Here is a 25,546-nt window from a genome sequence, read left to right on the forward strand (position 1 = left end):
TCAGTTTATAAAACCTTGTGTCACTAGTTCAGGACCTTACCTGGGGGAGGATTTAAATATATCCCAAGAACTTTGACTTTTGCCAGCAAGTATCATATGGCTTCAGCCTCAACAAAGCACATGAAATCCAAAGATTTCACAGGTAACTTTGTTTTTTATTTTTTTTATTAAGGCATCATTGATTGACAATCTTATGAAGGTTTCACAAGAACAACAACGTGGTTACTACATTCTTATTGTCGAGTCCTCCTCCCCCATACCCCATTGCAGTTACTACCCATCAGTGTAGTAAGATGCCACAGAGACCCTACTTATCTTCTCTGTGCTACACAATCTTCCCCATGACCCCCCACATACCATGTGCACTAATCATGATACCCCACAATTCCCTTCTCCCTCTCTCCCCCCATGCCCTCCCACACCCCTTTCCTTTGGTAATCGCTAGTCCCTTCTTAGAGTCTGTGAGTCTGTTGCTATTTTCGTCCTTCAGTTTTGCTTCATTGTTATGATTTCACAGGTAACTTTTTAACCAGTTTCTTATGGTATAATGAAGGTTTGGCAATTTCCATCCTGGGATAATGGAATAATCCTTGTAATTTACCCCACCTCAACTCAACCAGTTTTCCATTTTTGGTCTTCTTTTTCCAACATAACTTCTGGTATTAAATATTTCCGTCTCAGGTTTGTTTTGGTTGCAGATAACAGAAATCCATTTCAAATTTCCTTAAACAAAAGAGGTGTTTGGTTTTTTCTGGTTTATGGAGCTGGGGAGTACAGATAACATGAACCAAGAGCACAAGGATTGGAATTGGAAAATAAATGTCTTTCTTTGCATCTCTCTCTTCATCTTTCTATCCTCTGATTCCTGTATGTATCTCTGAAAGTTCTTTTTTGATTTGTACCTCTCTTTTGTCCTCACTGTTTCGTCCTGCAAAGTGGATTTTTCCATTTGTCAGTGAACATGGACACAGAAGGCTCCAGTGTTATACACTTAAAACTCCCAAAGGAAAAGGAAAATAAAGTTCTACTCCTAAAGGAATTCATATAATTCCAATAAAGAATTTCAAATACTTTAGTTTTCATCACTCAATTACAACTTATACTAACCATGATTGTGTGGAGTAGATAATTGTTTCATGCTGGGTCACTTGTGGTTTCCTACTGACACGCCCCTGAGAACCACATGAAAATAGGCAAAAGTGCCCCCCAAAGCTAGTACGATACGCTTGGGGAAGAAAAAGGTGGGAAAGTTCCCAGGGAAGTAAAAAGAAAGGTTCTTATAGTTCATCATACAAAATTTGAAATTTTATTGATAAGCTGATTAATTACCTATATGATGTGAATATTTATGAATGAAAAGGCAGCCTGGAAATGATATATATCTTAAAATGAAAAGACTGTTTTTTCTCAGTAATCTTCCTCAGAATGGAACATTATTTAGACTTCAAACATAAAGAAAATAAAATATAAAATATCCAACTTCCTGATAAAATGTTTGTTTGGGTTATTATTTTAGTGGGGGCGGTGGAAGAGGGCTGTTGAAACATATATATATGTATACATATACCATTATGGAAATGGTTCACCTAAACCCTGATTAGATACTGAGGTCTTGTATGTTAGAAGGGTGACAAGAAAGATTGCTTTTTTGTTTTAAATTAAAAATGTATATATATGGGAAAGAAGTATGTAGAAAAGTCACAAAAGAATGATTAAGAAAGAAACAAGCCCATTTGAAAAATTTCAGAATTTCTCTGGAAACATTCTTATGTTTAAATATCATCATGTGTCAGAGAGAACTAGTTGTGTGTTAATAATGGCATATGCAAAGCTTTTGGATATCTAAAATTAGGTCTAGTTTCCTTTGGTTGATCATGTTAAGAGGAAATTCTCTTATTCTTACATCTGTATGATGTTATTTGTAATGTACATGTATAAAATATGTGGCATAGGTAGAAAGATTGTTGCAGTATATGGACTATATATAAATTGATAGTTTTTTTTTTAGGATGAGCACCAAGGAAAATAGACTAGAAGGTTATGGGACTACAGAATTTCATATAACTAGAGATAATGTCATTCTTTTGCTCAAAATTGTCTAGTGGTTTCTCATTACACTTCATTACACTCTAAGGACTTACATCATCTGGCTGCCTATTTATTCTGTGACTTCTTCCTTGCTTATGTCTTAATACTCTTGACTCAGGGCCTTTGAACCTGCTGTTCTTGCCAGAATGCTCTTCTTTTCTTTCAGATGTTCTCAGGTATAATGCATACACACCCATCCTCAGGTATAATGCACACATAACCATGTATTCACTTAATTTTTTTGCTTATAATCGATCTCCACTAGAATGTAAACTTTATGAAAGCAGAGATTTTTTGAAGAGGTTCATTTAATCATAGTATCACATCAAACTGGAGTTATCAGAGAGGAATATTTGTGTCACAGAATCAGTGGATAAATAAGTATTCACTTTACTATGTATGTTTCTGACAGAAAAAATGTTCAGGATGTTGCAGTTGTTACAACAGATACAAGAGAAACAAAATTAACTGTTGTTGCTTTCCAGTTAAAGAGATAAGACATAGACCCAGAATCTGCTATACTGAACTTAAGAGTAGATGTAGCACTCTGCCCAAGAACAGGAGAAGCAGGTCAGAGCTGGCCCTTTTAGTAACAGGTGTAGATGGCCAGAAAGGAGAAAGTAAATACTTTAGAAAGGGGGACATGGGGACCGAAAGACATACTGCATCCAACTACATTTTTGTGTTTTCAATAATAAGTGCAGAGTAAGCAGTTATATGCTTTTCAGTAGTGTATTTCTAAAAGCCTATTTAAGGAACTAAGACATACCCTTATACATTCTAAAACAAATCGTTTGTTTCTTATTTCCGGAAGTGGATAGATTTGTGCTTTTTCTAGACCTGTTATTAAAATGAAACTAGCAAGTAAATATTATGGCAAGGTTAACTCAAAAATTAAACTTTCAAGTAAGATAAAAAGGACACGTTATGTAACATATTATTAGATCTCCAGAGACATAATCTGCTGCTAGAAATAAGATAACAAGAACAAATTAAAATGCTCCCAAATAGCAGTAAATATATTTATCATCTCAAATCTATACTTTTAGAGTATAATCCTTAATTTCAAACCACCAAATCATTCATAGATCTAAGAAAGAAGGCTCAAAGAAGGTTAGTAATATTTGATTTGTCATACAAAGCTCTCAATTGAAACTAGAGAATAAACCTTAATTCCCTGGAGAGTCTATGAGCAGAGTAAACCAAAAATATTCTCTAACTTTGAAAATACACTGAATATTATTAAACTCCAATTTTAATACTAAGGGACTTGCATGCATATTTAAACTTCTGCAGTGACTCAAATTTGTATCAGATAAAAGAAAATTTAATTAGAATTTAATTGGGGAAAAAACCTGGAGTTTTGCATGTGTTTTCTCAAAACTGTTAACACAAGGGAGGCAAAGAATGCCAACTTGGGATTCTGGGTCTTCTGATAGACATTTTTAATTCAGGGTCTCTGAAAAAGTCCCATCAGATTTTTAAAAAATAGCTATCAGCTGGACTTTTATTTTTAGTGTAATTTTTGAGACATATGGGTTTGAAAAAATTTTTTTATAATGCAGAATTTAGTAAATTCATAGACTCACAAGCTCTGGAACCAGGGACAGGGCTATGAACTAAGAGCAAGCAAGAAAAAAATCTACTTCCTGCTTTTGGAGGCTAGATAATTTATTATTGGTCAGCCAGTGAGTTACAGAATTTCTATGGAACTGACTGAGGATTTAAAATCAAGACATCTTACTTGGATGCATTTTAAGAAATATTTCTTTACTTTTTTTCTAATTGCAACTGACATAAACTTTTTTTATTGTCCAACCTCATAACTTTGAAACAGGGATCATCACACTAGTGAAAAACATATCCAACCAAACACTGTCAATAGTAAAAAGGATTGTTTCACTGAACATTTTATGTGATGATTTGATAGAATGTTTTAATCATATGCCATATAGTAAAATCCATTAAATTTTTTAATAACATATCTCTCTCTCATATTTATCTGTACAAAACCCTTTATCTCTCTCCTTTCTCTTCCATTTCTCAATAATCTTTTTTTGCTGTGCTCCCAGCATTTGAACAAGTACTTGGCTTGCATTTTCCACTTCACAACATGAAAGATCAGTTATGTGGGCCAGAGAGAATCTGGCGATCCTAGGGCCTGCCCTTGGAAGACTATGTCCTTTCACTTAGCCTGTGCTCCTGTCCTTCTGCATAATTACCACCATTATGAGCAGAAGTGATAGCACCATGTATTTTTTTCTTTAGCATGTACCTTTAAAGCCTCATGTTACACAGGTAAACAAACCTTAGCCATATTTAATCCTTCAGAGTGAAACTAATCCTATAAAATGAGTGAGCTCAACACAAAGTACAAATTTAACAGTACATAATAATAAGCTACAAGTCACAGGAAATTATAGTTAGAATATAAATTTTACAACCTATAAATATAATTATAGCAACACACTGTAGGACAGAAAGATCTTGTGGTAGTATTGCAAGGAGTTTGTGAAAGAATGGGGAAAGTACTCCAGGTGGAATTCTGATAAAGGTTTCTTCATAAAAATGCAGCAAAAGATTCAAGGCAAGATATTCAGCCAAGAACAATATGGCACAGACGTACACTGCATGTATACAAAGTCTGCTGAAGAAAATCACTTTCTTAATTTTTTAAGTATGTACCAAAACCAGAAAAAATGTCAAATGTACAGCAAATTTAATTATCACAAAATGAAAACGCCCTTGGAACAATAACTCAGGCTGAGAAATCACAAACCCCCACAAGCTTCCCTTCATGTCCTTCTAATCACTACCTTCCAAAGAGTACCACTAGCCTTACTTCTAAGGCCATAAATTAATTTTTCCAGGTTTTAAATTTTGTAAAATGGAATTATGTCATTCATACTATTTTTGTCTGCCTTCCTTAGTCAAAATCATGTTAATGAAATTTATTCATGTCAATGTATGAGTTCATGCCTTTTTGTCTCTTCTATGGTATTCTACTGTATGAATATGGTGAATTTTGATTCATCCATTCTAATGTTGGTGGATAACTGGGTTGTTTTAATAGTTGATTGTTAAATAAGTCAGACAAAAACATATATCATATATAATTTCACTTACATGTGAAATCCAAAAACCAAAACAAATGAACAAAACAGAAACAGACTCAAGGAACAAACAGTTGCTATCAGGAGAAATAAATGAAGAGATTAAAGGTACAAACTTCCAGTTATAAAATAAAAAAGTCATGGAGATAGAGTATACAGCACAGGGAATATAGTCAGTAGTATTATAATAACTTTGTATGGTGACAGATGGTAACTCGACTTATCTGGAATCATTTCAAAATGTAAAGAAATATCAAATCACTATGATATACACCTGAAACTAAGATATTCTTTGTCAATTATACTTCAATAAATAAAGAGGAAAAAAAAGAAATATTTGAGTGAATACTTTAAAAAAATCTCATTTAAAAAAAGAAAAGCAAAGCTACCTGAACATTCTCTCAAGCTGTATTATATGTCATATACATACAATTTCAGAAAATTCCAATACATAAATAAAATTCAGTTTAAGACTGAATTATTCCCACTACATCAGCTCAGTGATCAAAGTTAATATCAAGAATGATATATCACAATGGTAGCTAATAACTGCCATGTGATTTGCTGAGATTTGCACATTATTCTCTGGCCTTCCTCACAATACACACAACCCCATTCTAACAATGAGAAAAACATCAGAAAAATCCAATTGAGAGACATTCTACAAAATACCTGACCAGTAGTTCTCAAAACCATCAAAAACAAAGAATGTCTAAGAAACTGTTACAATCTCAGAAGATAATGACTAAGTGTACCATGGGATCCTGCATGGGATCCTGGAATAGGAAAAAGAAGCATTAGGAAAAAACTGAGGAACTCTCAATAAAGAACGGACTTTCTTTAATATTAACATATAAATTTTGGTTCATAAATTTTGAAAATGTCCTTTACTAATGAAAGATAATAATGTGAGATATTAATAATGGGAAAACTGGGTGTGGCATATACTGAAAACTGTACTATAAAAATTTTCTGTAAATCTGAAGCTATTCTAAAGTAAAGTTTTTAAAAATCAATTACCTCATAGGAATATTGTTTTGAATGCTGCAGATAATCAGTTTGGTTGATTTTATTTTTGTTCAGGAAAGAATTTGTTGATTCTTACTACTTCCTGCCTCAGTAGTCATTGAATACTTCGGAAATTTGGGTAATTTCAATAGCTCATGATCATTTGGGGTCACCCTGATTAACACACATAACTAAATTCATCTGTTGGAGGCAATTCCATGTGTAGGCTGGACTATTTTTCCCTTTCCCAGACTCAAAGTTATATAGGTTCAGCATCATCTGAGGGGCTCCATATTAAGATACATCAAAATGAAGCAGAACACTTTGACCCGGTTCTGTAAGCCCAGCTTCAACTATATCTCAGTTTCTGCTTGCCTGGCAGAAAATCATTCAGTTCCCAGGAAGTTCCAAGGCCCCACTACTCTCTTTTCAACTCTACTTTACAAAAACATTACTTCTATTTTGTCATGTGCTTTAAGCCTTCCTCTTTCAAAGTTCCAGTTCTCAGCATCAACCAGGTAAGTTATTGCTCAGGCTTGATGTAATTCCAGACGTTATCATGCACATACGGGAAAACCTAAATATCTACATTTTTTACAACCAACATCAAGATTAGAACATTAAACTATAAAACACCCTGAATTCAAAGCAAGATTGTTCCTGAATCATATTCTGAAAGATACTGCATTCAGATGTAAAAATATGAGATCCTCTTTTACTTCTTGCATTAATTTGAAAGAGCATAATATTTTCATGCAAGTTCCTTCTGCAATCTACTTTGAAGCCTTTTGCTCAGAACATTTTTATGTGGTAATGGCTCTAATATTCCCACAGCAAATGTATTTTGTGTTGTACTTATGTTCACATGGAGTCTATCAAAGCACTAGTGTAGCGATTCTCCACCTTGGCGCTGTTGACACTGAGGGCTGGATAACTCTTTGTTGTAGGGGACTGTCCCATGCACTGTAGGGTGTTCAGCAGTGCCCCAGGCCTCCAGCCACAAGATGCCAGTAGCAACCGCTCTGACAACCGAAAGTGTCTCCAGACTTTGTCAAATCACCCCTAGTTGAGAACCACAGACTACTGTAATTACAGAATTCAATTTTATTTACACTGTTGAAATATTATAATTTGGTTGTGAGAAGCAACATATTTCATTCCCAGCATGCACAAGGGACACCTAATTCATTCCCTTTGCTCAGAGCATTCTCTGTATCTTCCTGTGCCACCTGAGTTGCAACACTGCTGTGGAGTGGAGCATGAGGGCAGCAGTCTGCTTGGAAGGAGGTCTATAGAGTTTGTACTGATGCTTGCTTTGCACTGCCAGCAAGCTTTTTCCTTAGAGAGATGTTTATTAGCAGAAGCTATGGGAGTTAGAGTTGAGCTTTTCCCTTTGACAGGAAGCCTCAGCGCCCACCGCTTTCATTTCCACTCCCTGAGAGTCAAATTCTGGCTCACCTCTGGTAACTAATGTTCATTTAGAGCAGGAGTTGGCTATTTGTGGCCTGAAGGAATATAGTCACACACAGTATTTTATTTATTTACTGGTGTGTGTGGGAGGGGGTCGAGGTATGGTGATAATTTTTTATATTTTTATTTTTATTTGAGTTTTGATGTTTTATTGAAGCCTAGTTGACATTATATTAGTTTCAGGTGTACAACATATATTTTACATATGATCTACTGCTTCCCTCCTGCCCCAACTGCAGATTTCTGTAGTTGTAACCAAGATGGCTTACAAAACCTACATTATTTACTAATTATATCTCCCTTTCCAGAAACAAATTGACAGCTCCTGTTTTAAATCCTAAATCTGTAAATTATTTAAACTGTCCAACCTAAACCCTTTGTCACTTACATTGCATTCATTTATCCATAAAAGCACAGACTACATTTGTAAAAATTATCTGATTCTCTACAATTTGTAAAAGTATGTGGTTGTCTACAATTCATGCCAGGGGCAGGATTAATTTAGACACAGTCCTCATCCTCCTGGGAATAGGCAGCTTGCCACTTCACATTCAAAGACAGTTTTTACACTTTTGCTTATTCTGTCTTTCCACAGGCTCAGCAAATTTAATACCATTTACCTTCTGTTGTAGGTTTTCTTCCACAGACCCTTGGGATTCATTCCTGTCATCTGTGGGAAGGAGGAGATTGAGGCCACCTAGGCGCCAGTTGGCTGTTACTGGGGGTACTCATTTACCATCTCGTTAGGGCTGGGTGATGGGGAGCAGCAGATGACCCTGGTGTAGTTAAGAGGAGCTAAAATATTCTTTTTCCTTCACCAGAATAAGGGGTCACTCTCACTTTTCTGCATTGCTTTGCTTTTGTTTACAAGAAGAGGAGACACTTCTGAAAAGGTCTGTCTAGCAAGTATACATCATTTTTATTTTGTTTCTTTTCTCTGATAATTATGATTCTGGGATGGTTTTCTTATCATGACCAGTTAGTGCTGTTATATTTTGCTGGAGGTTCATGCTATGCTTTAAAATATGAGACCTTTTAAAGTGCTCCTTAGAATGTTTAAGGCTTGGGAAATGAAGCATGTATACGATACTTGACGATTTGTGGTCATGAGATATGTGGAGAAAGAGACTCAGGAGGGAAATAGAGATTTACAGCCTACCCCAGCTCAATCCACAGACGATGCCATCAAGCTGTTTTCATTGTATTAGATGTGGAAAAATTGAGACAAGTTTTTAATCTTCCTTTTTTATGTTCTCTTGCAGGAAAGAATAAATAGGAAATATTAAGACTAGATATAGTATTAAAGGCATCTTTATATGCAATGCTAATTTGCTCATGTACTTGTGTTTTTTTTGTGAACTAGTAAATGGATGAGAGTAATATTCCAGTGCTGGAGTTTAGAGAATATTTACATGACATGCTGTCCCTTCATCAGCCGCATACCTAAGAGAAATAACCTTGGCTGGAGTGGACCCGAGCATCATGAGTGAATGCACTGAGTTCCCACTTGCCCAGACAGGCCTTCATTCACATTTTGAACAGATCCCTGGTAAGTACAAACTAAAATCTGCTTTGCGTTTTGTTACAGTAGGCTTGGTATGTAAAATATAGGAACTCTACCTCTTCATCAAAGGGATATTCCAGTACAATCAACATCTAAATAGGCTCTGGGTTTGAAGTGAAAAAATTATTAGGTGGTATGACACCTGTGTTCGGCCCACTTGGAAACATGCACATGTGAATAACAGTAGAATCACTATGATAATTTTTACAAAATGATTTAAAGGAGGGAGGAGAGAAGATTATGAAATTGTGTGAGGTGCTGAAGAAACACAAAAGATTGGGGAGGAGTTTTGAATGTGCAGAGTAGACTATTGGAAACACTATGTTGGAACAACACTGAAGGAGGAGAAGGTGGAAGTGGGAAAGAAAAGCTAGAAAAGAGAATCTTACTCACAGTTTCTGGCCCAAAAATAAGTGGGTCTTTATTTCCTTTGGCATAAAATTTACAAATCTGCACCCAATTCCAATGCGTGGGTTTTTCCCCAACACCACCAAGCAATTTTCTGACACCAGCTGGTTGTCCTATAATCCACCTCAATTCTGACACTTTCTGCCTGGAGATAGGGTCAGATTCCACAGGTTAAGGGCCCAGTCCCATAAGAATGCCCTGACTACAGATGGCAATGACAAGTCCAGGGTGTCACCTGTGTTTCTGACTGACTGGCTATAGATGGAGGTTGCTATGATCCCCTCCTTGGGCTCAATTAATTTGTTAGGGCAGCTCACAGAACTCAAAGAGATATTTTTATAAGTAGATTACCAGTTTCTTATGAGGGATGTAATTCAGGAACAGCTAGATGGAAGGAATGCACAGGGCATGGTATGTGGGAAAGGACACAGACCTTCCACTCTCTTTAGATCCACCATTCTTCCCACCTCTCCATGCGTTCTCCAACCTGGAACTCTCTGAACCCTCTCCTTTAGGGTTTTTGAGGCTTCATTAAATAGACAATATTGATTAAATCATATGGCCATTGGCCATCAACTTCCAGCCCTTTCTCCTACCTGGACATCAGGGGACGGAACTGAAAGTTCCAACCCTCCAATCACAAGGTTGCTTCCTCTGGCAACCAGCCTTCATCCTTGTGCTTTCCAAAGTCATTTAAAGAGATAACAAAAGATACTTTTATGTTCTCATATAAGGAAATTCCAAGGGTTTTAGGAACTCTGTGCCAGAAATGGGGATGAAGATCAAATATACATTTCTTATAAATCACAATATCACAGAGGTCAAGCTCTTTTCCTAGATGTAATTCATAATTCACTACCTAATTACAGAATCGTCCACCTCTTCCTCCTGAACACCATTTCATGTCTACCTTGGATTTTTCTCCTCTTTCTCTTCTGAGGTGTCCTCCATTCTGTCTCTCATGCTCCAAAGTCCTTGAGCTTTCTCTCACTTATGAAACCTTTCCTATTGATACAGACTTCAGAGCTTCTCTAAACTAACATGCCCTCCTCATTTTACAAACATTCAACATCCCTAATCAACATTGTAGCCAAGTGCAATAAAGAAAAAAAAGTAAAGAAATGAAGATACAAAATATGAAAATAAGAAGTAAAATTGTTTCAATTAGCAAATGACATGATGCTATATACAGAAACTCCCAAGGAATCTTCTAAGTAGCTACTAGAATTAACAAGTGAGTATAACAAGATGTACAAAATAGATCAATATAAAAATCAATTGAATTTTTATTTGCTAACAATGAACAAAAGATAATTTTTTTAAGTATTTACAATTTCATCCAAAAACATGAAATACTTAGAATTTAACAAACTGCAAGACCTACACGCTGAAAACTATAAAACATTGTTAAGAAATTAAAGAAGATCATATGAAGAGTGATACCATATTCATGGATTAGGGTACTCAATAGAAAAAGTTACTAATTCTCCCTAAATTGATCTGTGGATTCCATATAATCCCATTGAAAATCTCAGTGAGCTTTATTTTTGAGGAAAATTGACAACCTTATTTTAAAAATTATAGGGAAATGCAAAAGAACTAGACTAGCTAAAATAACTTGATAAAATAACAAAATTAGTATACTTAATTTCAAGATTTCCACCAAATCTACAGTAGTCAAGAAAAAGGTATTGGTAAAAGGATACACATATAGATTGATGGAACAAAATCAACAGCTCAAAAATAGACCATGCATATAAAGTTATTTTATTTTAGATATAATAATTTAGAAAAAATAACTCAATGGGGAAAGGAGAATTTTTTCAATAAATGGTTCTGGAAAAATTAGAGGTATTTACAAATAACCAAATACCACTCCCTATCTCAAACTATACTGAAAAATTTATATGGATCACAGACATGAAAACAAAAGCTAAAATCATCATACTTCTGGGGTAAAAAATATATAATATTTTTTATCTTGACCTCTAAACATTTTCATAGTTCCAAAAGTATCAATCATAGCAGAAAAAATGGACTTCATCAGATATAAAGACTATTCTACAACAGAGTGCTTAAAAATGAAAATGCAAGTCACAAACTGAGAAAAAACATTTGCAGTGCATATTCTAATATATAGGAGTTGTATTCAGAATATGTAAAGAACTCATGATTCGGTAATAAAAAGTAACAACTCAATTTTAAAAATGGGTAATCAATTTAAACATATTTCACAAAATAAGGTACAAATGGCCTCTAAGTACATGAAAAGATGCTTAACATTATTAATATACCTAATATGCATTAGGCAAGTGCATATTAAAACCATAATAAGTGCCATTATATTCCCCCTCAAATGGCTACAATTAAGCTGATTGTCACTTTCAAATGTTTCTGGAGGTATGGATCAACTAGAACCCTGATACACTGTTGTATATTGTTGGGACTGTAAAGTGGTAGGATCACTATGGAAAGCATTTGGGACAGTTTGTTAACCAGATTAAACATGTATTTTATATATGACCCTGCAATTCCGCTAAACAAATGAAACATATACCCACACACATTTTGAATGTTCGTAGCAACAACCCAATTGTCTATCCACAACTGAATGGAATAGATAAAGAAATTCTGCACATTCATAGGATTGAATACCACTCACTGCAGAAGGCAGATTCTAAGATAGCTCCCAGTCATCTCAGCTTCCAAATTTTATTCACAGCTTTGGGTAATCCCCTGCCCTTGAGTTACTTCTTTCTAACCAATAAAATATCTCACTGAGGGGATGTGTCTTTTGTGATTATATTACTAGAGATAGTATCATTTTACTAGCAGATTCTCTCCCTTGCTGGTCTTGGTGAAGCAAAATGCCATCCTGGGAAGCCCATAAAGCAACAAACTGAACAGTCCCTGGCTAACATCTACCTAGTATCTGAGGCCATCGGTCTAACAACCCCAAAGGAACTGAGTCCTGCCAACACTCACATTAAGTGAGGTTGAAAGTGAACTCTTCCTAACTTAACTTTCAGGTGAGACCTCAGTGCTGGCTGACACCCTTTCTGCAGGCTTGTAAAAAACCCTTAGAGGACTATTTACATAAGCCATGCCCACATTGCTGACCCATAGAAACTATGAGTTAATAAATGTGTTGCTTTCAGACACTGAATTGTTAGTGTTTTGTTATACAGTGATTACTTATACACTCAACAATAAAAAAAATAATCTAAAGATGAACACAATGTATTCGTTTTCTATTGGTACATAACAAATTACCACAAATTTAGCAGTTCCAAACAATGCCCATCTATTAATTCACAGTTCTGCACATCAAAAGCGAGGCATGACACAGCTGGGTTCTCTACTAAGGTCTCACCAGGTTGAATTCAAAGTGTTGGACACTACTATGATCTCATGAGGCTCACATGGTTGTCGACAGAATTAAGTTCTTTGTAATTTTAAGATTGTGGTTGTAGCTTTCTTGCTGGCTATCAACATGGTGTCGTTTTTTCATCTCCTAGAAGTTGTTTGGTGCTCTCTGCCACAGGGCCTCCTCTACAACATGAATGTTTCCTCTTTAAAAGCCAACAGCAGAATTTCTCTCATGCTTTAAATATCTCTAGTTTTTTCTAAAGGCTCATTTGTTAGGTCAGGCTCACCAAGGAGAATCTCCCTGCACAAAGACTTTAATAATAACCAAAAACTCCCTTCCCAATCTAGCATCTAGATTAGTGCTTGATTGAATAACTAAAAGATGCACACACCGGAAGGCAAGAATCTTAGGGGCCATCTTGGAGTCCTGGCTACCATATCAACAGTATAGATAAATTTCAGAAATAGTATACTGAGTGAAATAAGCAAGACTTAAAGAGGATACATATATGATTCCACTTATTTGATTTTCTAGGAAAGGTAACTATGATCTATGGTAACGAAAAGCAGATTCATCATTGCCTGGATTTGGTGGTGGAAGATTGACTAGAAATAGGCACAAAGGACTTTTCTGAAGTGAGGAAAATATGTACCTTCTTATTGATACTGATTACAAAGGTCTATGAATTTGTCAGAAGTTATCAAATCAGATTCTACAAATGTGTGCGTTATATTCTACATTGTCTTCCAAGTAAATGTCATTAAAATAATCAGCCAGCTGTGTGACATTTGCTTCACTGTCACCTAAATGTTATGGAGGACAGCTGATTGGTCAAACATTATCTCATCCAGAAATGGAACTGCAAAGGAGTCTAGCAAATGCAATTTTAGTTTTAGGTTCCATTATTTATGGCAGAGGGTCAGATACTAGAAAGTAGATGGCACAGATGCTGCACTAGGCCAGGTCCTTCAGTTCAAGGTGTATGTATTTCTCCTCATTCCTTCAATATATTCAGAAGGCCAGAAGTAATGAATTGAACAAACACACACATATTTGGGCTTGTGTGTATACATCCATGTACACCTTCGCCATGGATAAGCACTTTGCTCAGAGAAAATGAACTAAAGTACATAGAGAGAAACATAATATACAAATGACAACTGTCCATAATAGGTAGTTTCCATATGAATATGGAGAGCAGTTTTAGTCCTCTCCTCATTGTTCCACAAGTTAAGAGACAGCAGGCCAGTTTTCTAGTCCTGAAATTCACTAACCAGAGATATCATCTCCATGAATAAATGCCACAATAGAGACCATCACTTCTTGTTTTAAAACTGCTCCAGTTTGATACTTAGGAATGGAACCTATTTTAGGATCATATGATTCTTAAGCGGAAAAAAAACTGAGTTATACACAGATCCTGCAGAAATCTTTAAAATAAAGTATTTTTCACCTTTATTTTTGGGTCAGCTAAATTTATAGGGCAGGAATTTCTTCAATAATCTCAATTTGAATAATAGGAATGGAGTGGGCAGGGCATATCAAGATTTCTCAAAGCCAGATAATACTCTGGAATTAAAAAAAAAAGGGTGTTTTCTCTTTCCATCACAAGCATGTGCACTTATCAAAAATAAAATATAAAATGTATGAAAAAGTTTCAGCACATCTGGGAAGGATTTTCAAATGATGAACTACAGGAGCACAGCACTTGAGAACCACTGACACAATAAATTATATAAATGGGACAAAGAGCAAGATTTAAGCAGATTGCCAATATTCATTGATTGTGCTTCTGCACAATGTATCACACCCAGAAAGATATAAAACTTAATTAAAGCAGTATTTTGTGAACTATATTGTTTATTTGATTGACTAAGCATACATATAGTAATTTAATTTTTCTATTTATGTCCACAGAAACTGCATATTTACCTCTTAGACATCTTCTATGGATTCTTTTACCCTAGACTTCAGGAAAAACTAACAAAGAAATTTAAAAAAATGATCAGACACCGTATGTTATCCAGGGCAATTCCCTTGTACCATGGACTGAGATGGAGTTGTTTCAGTAGAGCAGTTTTGACCACACATGAGTTTCATCAGACTTTTTAAGTTCTGTCCTACTGTTTTCCTTGGAAGGGCAAATAAATCAGAAGTGTGTCTGGTTTCAAGAAAACCCAACAGTGAGTTAAATAAGCAAGGGATTTATTTGTCTCAAGCCACAAGCCTATGGATAGGAAGACCAGGATGACTACTGTGAATCAAAGTCATCAAGGATCCACATTTCTTCTGCATTCCTATTGAAACCAACCCTAAATTATGGATTTGAGCCTCATAACTGCAAGAAGACTGCTCTTTCAGGCACCCTTCTGGGAGGAAGGCTAAGGGAACAAAGGACCATCCCAGTGAGTTCATCTGTCTTATAAAGCTTTCCTGGAAGCCCCAACCAAGACTTTCACTAATTTCATCACTGATCAGAACAGTGTGACATGACTTATTTCTCTGTACCAGAGGTCATCAAAACAAAGTTTTTAGAAGGACATATTTCTACTTAATTTGAATGGCTGATAATTCATAAAGGGGAAGTGAAGGCATCCGGTAGTGTCTATCGCAGCTAGTGACTATCACAGACAAAATCCACTATCTTGATGCAAACTTCTCCCACCTTACCTTCAAATTATACACACACATGTACCCTTGAGCCACTTAGTTCTTCTCACTTATATTCATCTATGAATTTCCAGTAGATTCATTCCCTGAAGGGCTAAGTATATTCTTTAAGGAATACTGAAACATATATATATGTGTTACTTGCCAAGCATTCTGTCTTTAAATCAAGCTCTATGTCTCTATATCAAATATGAGAAGTTCAAGATTCAAATTATTGCTTAATCAGAACTGTAAAAGAACTTCCTGAGTGGTATAACTAACCTTGCACCATTTTCTTCCAGAGTTAATCAAAGGTTACTATTTATTTGAACTGAAAGGGTTTGAGTCAATAAACATTTACTGAGCATCAGTGATGTGCCAGGCTATGTGCTAAAGTTACCAAGAAGAAAAAGACTGTTTCCCATCAAGGAACTCACCTGATACAAAACGTAGGCATGTTAATATATAAGTATGATTGAAGAAGATATGAGCAGAAATTAGAGGATAGCATTATGGAAGAATGCCTAACTCTACTGAGGGTGCGGGCTGTAGGGAAGAGTTTTCCAAAGACAGGATAGCCAACCTGGGCAAGTCAATATCAGGCCCAGTTTCCATGAGGTTGATTTTCAATCTAATGCATTTCCCACAGTCTAAAAATGAAAATTAAAAAGTGGCAATGAGAAACATACCTTCAATAATATTTTTAAATCTATCTATGAATAAATATAGAACCCAAAGTGTTAGTCTGAATTTTAATGAGATATTTGGACTACTGCTTTGGCTTACCCAAAACGCATTATGTTATCTTCACAGTTTGTTCTAAGTTTCATAAATACAGAACATCTCACAATATGCTTGCACCTGCTGAAAAATAAATAGAAAAGTAACTAATAATCCAAGAAATTATTGTCCACAAAATATGCTAGACATTTTCATGATGAATTTGAGAAATACTTAAATTTTTATTTGCTTTTTGTACTAAATATTTGAGAATAAGAGAGATTAAATACTTTTTAACTGACTTACCATGTAATGGTCTAAACTGTAAGTGTATTACATCACTGTGGTTGAACATCTTAATGATCAAGTTATATATAGTCTTAAAAGTATTCATACTTATTTTGGATTTGGGGTAAAGGATAATTTCATGGCAGTTCATAGTGACTGTGAACTAGGATGTTTCCCCTTATCCCAATGACTCCATATTTTCATCACCATCTTTCCACTCAAGACACATTCCTCAAACCCAATTCCATCTGTCTAGAAAACCAGTTAACATTTATAAAAATGTAGCAAAGTACTTTTGAATATTTTCTTCCTTTAACTCTCACAACATTTCTGAAAGTTTACATGACTCATTTTCATGTGGTTTTGTGAGCTTAAGAGACTTATTTAAAGTCACAGAGCTACTAAGTGACCAAGCCAACCATGGTTTGCTACCCCTGATCTCAGTGCTCTTTCCAAGGTCTGCTTGGGTATTGTATGCTGCATAATTACAGTCAATTTTCAATTTCTGAAACAAATATTTTCTCTGCTATCTTACCTAGAAAACTGGCATTTTCACCAGCATCCTTTAAGTACCTTGCAGCTCAAGTATAGATTTACAAGCCACTCTGTAAGTACATATTTGAGTTTCCTTCAGCCGAGCTCTTCAAAAGTTCCTAACATTTTAAACATAATATTTATTTTAATAATCCAGGAGTTGTTATTGAACATCTACTTATGTTCCCAGAACCCTACTAAGAACAAGGCAGATACAACAAGCTTCAGTTTCTATCTTCTAGGAAATTACAGTTTATTTCACCAAGTAAATATAAGTATGATGGCAAGAACTGCAGTAACCATTATATCCTTAAATACCTAGAACCATGTCTGGCACTTAATAGATTTTCAATAAGCAATACAGCCATACATGAAATATTTAAGTGAATTTTCAAGAAGGATGTTACTCTGAAGGAGCAGATGTAACCAAAAAGATACATCTGACCATCCTTGACAATGGTTTGCAAATTTTATCATGCAAGAGAATCACCTTGTTAAAACAAGATTTCTGGGTCTCACCCCCATATTTCCTGCTTTAGGTCAGTCTGAGATTGGACCAAAGAATTTGCATTACTAACAATTTCCCAGGTGATCTTGATACTGCTGTCCAGGGACCACACTTTGAGAACCAAATTACTCTAAATATACAAGCATCAGGAGTATTCTCTGAAGTATATATATTGTAAGATGATGCCTTTATAACTAGGATCAGAGTGCCTGCTCAAGAAAAAGGCTACAATGACTGAATCCTGAGCAATAGCAGAAAAAGAGAAATAAAATCTACCAAAAAGCATGTCAGTTCCAGTAGCAGCAAGAAACCAGTCTGTTGAGGGCAATTCAACTAAAATAATAAAAGGATACTAACCAGAACACAAATGCTAACTGCCCTGTGCCATTTTTGGCTAACACTGTCATCACCAAACCAGTGAGAGAGAATACCATCCTCAAATTGATTGTATTATAGGTAAACCTATATATTAGCTATACCTGGATAAAGATTTGGACTTTATCCTATGTGAAATGATGAGTCCTGGAGATGTTAAAACTATAACATGACCTACTAGATATAAACTTAAGGAAATGAAAATGTATATCAATTGGGAATCTTCCAGTTGGAAATAAAAGCCAGTTCAGACTAGCTTTAGCAAAAATGGAAAGCATATTGTCTCATATGCCAGAAGTAAGCTGTAATATTTATCCATGGTTATGTCTATGTGCTCAGACAATATTCTCAAGATTTTGCCGGCTTTCCCAGTTGTTCCCAAGACTGGCAGTGATTTGCCAGACCTTCATCTAATGTCCAACCATGAGCCAATGTCTGTGTCTTCAGGTAACTGGAGGGTTGTGTTGGTTAGAGCCCCAAATCCAGTCACCTTGGAACATGAGCAGCCTTGTCCAAAGTCCCAGTCCTTCTCTGGTTTACCCCACTGTTCCATAGAAATATTATCTTTTTTCATGTGCCTGGACATTAACGTGTTTAGAAAACATTGCTCTAGAAAATAATATAACACAGGATGGAAAACAAGCCACATATTTTCCAATTATTCCTATAACGATTCGGGTGAAAAGAACCTCATGGTGTTTAAAGTCAAAGGCAGGTGCAAACAGCCAACATTCTTAACTGTTATGCTATTACTCAAGTTAAGTAGATAACAAATGCTTTATGGAAGTGACTTCTACATCCTCTGAAGGTGGAGTAGAAGAGGGGAAAGCAGAGAGGGCTGAGATAAGACACAAGGACTCTCTCACTGCTACCCCTTCATAACTACTTCAACCTGAGTGATTTGGGATCTCTTTCTTTCTATTTCATATATAATTTTTGCCTGAGGTCAGGGTTCAGCGGCAAAAAAAAGCTTGCAAAACACCACCTGCAGAACAGGCCTAAACAGGCTTCTCCACTGTAGTTGTGCCAGTGTTCAGCATAAGAACTCAGAAATATCCTTTTCTTGAAAAACCTAAGCTAGAGGTGATATGAACCCTATACCCTACACACCTCTATTATGAACAGCACATGGAGTAAACTCTCTGGGATAGATTTTTGATGTAGTTATGGTACAAAAGCTTAGTTTTAAGGACATGCTTTTATCTAATGCTCAGAAATCAGCTTGTTGTCTTCCCCAGGCTCAGGAGCTCTAGCAGGGCATGTCACACACTGGTTTGGGACAATTCTGGCGATAGTCCAGTGAGAAAATATTGCATGCCAGGTTCATTCATGCTCAGTTATCTTCAGTTAGAAAAAAAAATAGTCTCTTTATAAAAAAAGGTGAGAGACAAAATCACCTCATAAAAAGATAACCAACACAGCCTTTGGGAGAACTTTTAGCCTTAAGCATCTCATTGCGGAATCACACAAAGATGATTTTAAAAGCCAAGTTTTGGAGTGAGATGTACCGTTGTGGGTCTTCAACAAAATCTGACAAGATTTCACACACTGTCAGAGAGATTCTTTTCTCTTGCCTGGCTTCCCTGTGGTGGGAGAGGGGATGGAGCCAAAGCCCCATCCTCTGCACTCAGGGAGCCACTTTGACCCAATTCCAGAAGCCCAAGGGCTGTCCTTAATTAGCATTGTAATTTATATTGCACAATTATGCAAATTGGGTACATAAACAAAATTATCCTTTCAGTTTGGCTTTGCTGCCAGAGAAATGCAAAGCCAGTTGAAGATAAGAATAAAGAAAACAGAATACATTTGCTTTAATGCAAGGCACCATTTCTTAATTTATCCATTGTCTTTTGTTTTATTCTTTCACCTTGCACTTGGGTTTAAACTATTCTCCTATTTTGTTTTTTCTCCCTTTTATGCAATTTTTAAAATTTCCTTTATCTATAATACTTGGCTCTCTTCCTTGAGAAATTTCCCATCTCATTAATTCTGCTTCAGCCATTCATAACTCTTTGGGCCATTTCTTTATTTTTTAATATGACTATTATTTTAACCAGTGATAGTTTCCCTTTTCTTGTTACTACCACTTTCTTTCCTTCTCCTGGCATCTCCTTTCCATTTTACTCCATCCCCCTTCATTGGACTTGCTTTCATAGCTGTGTGATTCTCCTTGCCCCATATCTGGCAAACGCCTTCAGGATCCAATCATTTTTACCAAGAAAACTGAAAATAAGCATAGCAAAGAACAGAGCTTGGAAGATAAGAAATTTAAGAGACAAATCCCAAGGAAATCGAACCAGAAGCCAATGCCTTGAGACAATAGACAGTATTCAAGTAGATATTAACCACCAGGTAATCAATAAAGAAATCAGTGTAACAAAGATAATTTTCCAATATTGGATGATAATCCAATTGAGCTGGCCCCCTTTAAAAAGCCTTAAAATTCGATTGAGGATCAGAAAAACTAAAATATTTAAAACTAGTAGAAAAGATAACCTCCTAGATAAAGCTGTCTTTGCCAGAACAGAGGCTTTCAGTGCTTGACAATATATGGGGCTGGCCTGTTAAGGGGATTATAACAGAGGTGCTCTAACAGAATTGTGAACAGAATTGTTTGTTGCCTTATCTTCCCAGCACCACCACTCGCTCCCACGGGAAAGTATCCCTCCTCCTTCTGCAGCCCTATGGCTGCAGCAGTAGTGGTCAAATTAAGATACAACCCAGGATACGAAACCCAACTTGGGCAAACAAGAGTACCCTACCTCTGGCTGTAACATTTTCCACTTTGAATAACATTCAAAGCCTCCATACTGAATTTTTAGTCCCTGTCTGCCTCCTGACCCCTAATTCATCTCCTATCTTTCTCCCATTTACTTACTAAGTTCCAGCTATACTGGCTGACGAATATTCTCAGCTCAGTGCTCTCACACCCTCTTTTGGAATGGTTTCCTTGATTTCTCCATGGCTGGTTTCTCTTGTCATTTGAATCTTAACGTATATGTCATCTCAGAGAAATGTCCCTTGTATCTCCATACTGTCACCTCCATTCCACCACTCACTATATTTCTTTGTTTTAATTTAGCACCACTGGAAATTGACTCATATATATATTTTAGGTATGTACTTGACTCTCAGATATTTACATTTTCTCTTCTCATTATTGCCCATCTCTCCCCATGAGAAATGTAAGATCTTGTCTGTCTGGTACACTGCTGTATTCCCAGGCAAAATAAGATGCATAGAGCATTCCCCAAATAACTTTGATTTAAGGGAATGAACTGATAATTGTTAGAGAATGAGCAATGTTATAGAATCCAAACCTGGCCAGAGTTTTCTACCCCCATGATTTGTGGGCTTTATGATCAAATGTGAGTCAAGTTCATCTTTTGGGGAATGAATGCTAAAAATAGGAGATATAGAGTGCACAGTGACTGATTTTCCACCATATGAACCAAAGTGAATAAGCCAGTGATGGGGGAGAGAGGGTTGGTAGTGGCCAAGAGAAAAAGTAAGGAGTGGTGGGAAGGGGTGAGGTGGTAGGCGTAGAACAGGGGAGAAGCCAAGTTTGGACAGTGTTTTTTAACTGGTTTCTAATGTTTCAGCTACTTTTAGTCTTTAGTTTCTATGAAACCCCTCAGGGTCCTTTCTATGATTTCTGCTTTTGTAAAAAAGAAAGTGTGTATCAATCTTTTGCAATTAATAAAAGTAACATTAAAACATTGTGCTTAACTTAAAGCAGGTGCTAAATTAAGTTTTGAATAAAGATTCTGCTATTTATTACCTGTGTCATGGAAGAACAATTTTTTAATTGCTCCAAAATGAAGGCCAATAATAGAAACTACCTGACAGAAGCATTGAAAAGATTAAATGTGCTTATATATGTACATATCTTAGGCACAATGACTGATACATACTAAGTTCTTAACTAAGGAAAGAACTGCAGCCTAGCTCAAGGGTGAAAGTCTGCTTTGAACTGGTATTTCAAACTGATCTTCATTATTGTACCTTACTTTCTGTGGCATATCCTGCATTCCCATTTATTTTAGAATACTTTCCAAATTATTTTTGTGGTTAAATATATTTTATGGACTTTTTTCCTCTATGAACATTTACGTTCATCTTTGATCTATAAGTTTCTGTTAGATGTCCTAGGTGGGGCATTTGGAAATAATGAACTACTGGGAGCTGAGATACTGGGGAAATGGTGATGTAGATTGGTCCTCTTCAGGTACAGGCTGGCAAGTGCTAAGTATCCCTGTACACAAAGAGGAAAGTAAGTTCACAGGATGAGATCCTGGAAGACCAACATCGGAAACTTGCCTCTCCTAATGCTCTTGGCAATGGTCCCCATGGCCCGTTATAGGATGTGGGTTGTTACAATAAGAAGAAGGAGCTGTAAAGAAAGGGTGAGATCTGGAAGGGCTTGGCCTTGATCAACCTTTGTGAGTAAATGTTGAGATACCACCTTGCTGCTCCCATGGTACAGGCTGTATCTCACATCCAGTCTGCAGAGATCCTGTAAGCCAGTTCTGCCCTCCGTGCACCAGTAAATTGGATGAGCCACAACTCAGAGTGGGGCTGAGGATGGTGTTTGTGGGGAGGAGGCTATCCCGAGAGTATTAGTACTAACATCCAAAGAGTGATGATGGGATAAGTAAATGTAGCTGAGAGTAAAATGCAAGTCTCCAGTTAAATGAATATGTGTATCTTAAAATTGTATCTTATCTATTAAAAGTAAAAAAAATTTTAAAGAGGCATGTAAAAAAATTTCATAAAATGAAACAAAATGTATTTAAATACATTTCAAATCCTAAACACGATGTAATGATATTGATAAAGAAAAACAATGTTGACATTTTTGAATATGGAAATTCAAATCTGAATATGAGCTAAATTGGAATTCAGATTTTACTAAGTGGCAAAATTGGATATCCAATGGGCTTGCAATTTCCAACCAACATTTAGGAAGAGATTATTGGGAGGAGGAAATGCGTGACTGAAAGACTGAATATTTTCCAACATAGTACATCAGAATAGATTTAAAGGGATTGAGCACTTTGTTTTTCTGACAAAATTTGGGTATGTATTTGAAAGAAAGACTCAATTATGGGTACTATGTTTTCAGTTTACATCCATACTGTAATATATATGGAATTTTGTGACACTTCTAAACCAGCAGTAGCCAGGTAAAGAATGTAATGGCAAAAAATCTGATTCTAATTTGCATAAAATATAAAATTGTAAGAAATATACATAGAACATATTTATGTATCTTATAAGAAAACTTGAATACATGGGGAGGCACTATGTTGTTATATGAGAAGGTGAAGTATTATAAACTGGTCATTTAAATCATACATTGATTAAATATATAATGATTATTACTGACATAATGGAAGTATGGATGGATTATTGGGTATTATTTTAATATTTTATACAAATTGTATTTGCTAGCATTTCCTCAAGAAAATTACAGTTACCTTCTTAAACAAGATTGCCCTCTATATTTTTTTTCATTTTGTATTTGTTGTTTTCTCTTTCTCATTCCTAAATTTTTTTGGCTTTTCACTCTGCATTAAAAATTAAAGAGATTTTTCTTTAAAAAATATTTAGTTCTGTGATTCACTTGTTGATTTTACATTTCTCTAATTCAATTAAATTTGTGTTGCTTCTGTTCCTGTTTTGTCCTTTCAATGTATTGTAGTCTATTTCAGTCTTGAGATAAAGACTTGACTCATTTTAATTTCTTTTTTATGTAATAAAGATCTATGAATTTGTCTCTGAGAACAGCCTTCATAATATACTTGTGTGGAAATGTGGTAATGTTACTAGTTTTCTAAATAGTCTACAATTTTATTTTCCAAATTGTCCCAACAGCTATTTAGGCAAATGGCTTTTTAAATTTAATGTTGCTTTTATAATCCTCCCACTCCACCTCCCCACTCTCACATCTATATTCCTTTTCTAATTTTTGTCAATATAATCTATATTTTAATACCAACTCATGGAGGCCTGTGGTTCTCCACCTGCCCCCTGGACTCCCACAACATTTTTTTGTAGGGTGAACATGGTTTTTGTACGATTAAAAAAAAAATGCCTACTCACTATGCTGTTTAATCTTTTTTTAAACACTTAAGTTCTTATTTTGTCAATAATTTTCACATCTACATTCAGTTTTCTAAGCATATTACCAGTAATGATATAAACTTACCTTTATGTCCATCCACTGCGAGGTCCCTGACCCCGCACAGTGGCAGGCACGGCATATACTATTGGAAATTCCAGTTGGGGAACCTGTGCAGTCGCACAGGACAGAGAAAAATCTGACCAAGTGACACTCAAACTACCATAAGAAGCATTGCTTCTCTAAGTACATGTCACCATGACATGTTATCACCAAGGCTGTGGCAAATCCACAGAGTGGATTTCACCTTGATAGCCTCATCTCTGCCTTGGCCAAAAACACACACGTACACACAAACCCACACTAATGGGAATGAACCCTGTACTTTTCCCCACGTGCTAATACTCTTAGAATGTGAAGTACCTAAACTAACTTCATTGTTATTAGACCTTTTAATGGAGTCACCTGTAAATAACCGTAAACATTGATCTCAAACTCGGCTGCATACTGTAATCACATGGGGAGATTCTGAAAAGATCCTAACAACCTAGCTACTCACCAGATCAATTAAATCCAAACCACTCTGGTTGAGACCCAGACATCAGGATTTTCTAAAGCTCCTCATGTGACTACAAAGTGCAGCCAAGAATAAGAATATCGGAGAGTCAATGGAGTCCGAACCTCAATCTAGTTATAACTGTGAATATAATGTAACAGAAGAGTGAGCTTTTCTGGATATTGAAGAGGTCATCCTGAGAAACAGAACTTTCTTCAGGACCAGGATGACCACATCAAGATAACTGAAAAGCCTTCATATTATTGCAAAAACTGTTTCATTATTTTTAACATGCAGATGAATGGAGTGTCCAGTTCTATTTTGGGGTAAGAATGGAGCTAAGAAGAGGGTTTCTCAGAGTTGGTCACCATAACTCAGTTAAAACCAACATGGAAAAATAGATTGTCACCCAGTTCTTAAAAATTTAGAACTTTGCTTCATAAATTTGGTTTGGGCTCTCTTCCATAAGGAAGTTTGAAGTTATAGTCCTAATATTGATGTCCTACAATTTTTTCCTTGGGTTTTAGGTGGTTTATCACACAGATGTTTCCTTATTTTATGGAACCTTAGACACTTGAGTTCAGAATATGAACCAGATTATCTAATTTTGAATGTTCCCTGAATAGAGTCAAGGAAATATTCCCTCTGAAAATGCCCTTTGAATATCAATTGTTAACATAGCAGTTATAATGCCTGAGAAAGTAACAGATAAAAAAAGCAAAACACATATGCAAACTTTTGTTGTCATTTTATGATATGCATTTCCTAAGC

The 25,546-nt window shown here is 35.9% G+C and overlaps 1 long non-coding RNA gene across 3 annotated transcripts in view; it reads right to left on the bottom strand.

The window, feature by feature from the left end:
* Positions 1-435: 435 nt before the first annotated feature.
* LOC118910414 (uncharacterized) overlaps positions 436-25,546 on the bottom strand; it is a 202,049-nt gene continuing 176,938 nt past the window's right edge. For all 3 annotated transcript variants that reach the window (XR_008997443.1, XR_008997445.1, XR_008997444.1), the window contains one exon: positions 436-723. This is a non-coding gene — a long non-coding RNA (uncharacterized LOC118910414). The remainder of the gene's footprint in view (positions 724-25,546) is intronic.

Source organism: Manis pentadactyla, chromosome 1, assembly GCF_030020395.1.
Source record: "Manis pentadactyla isolate mManPen7 chromosome 1, mManPen7.hap1, whole genome shotgun sequence".
NCBI lineage: Eukaryota > Metazoa > Chordata > Mammalia > Pholidota > Manidae > Manis > Manis pentadactyla.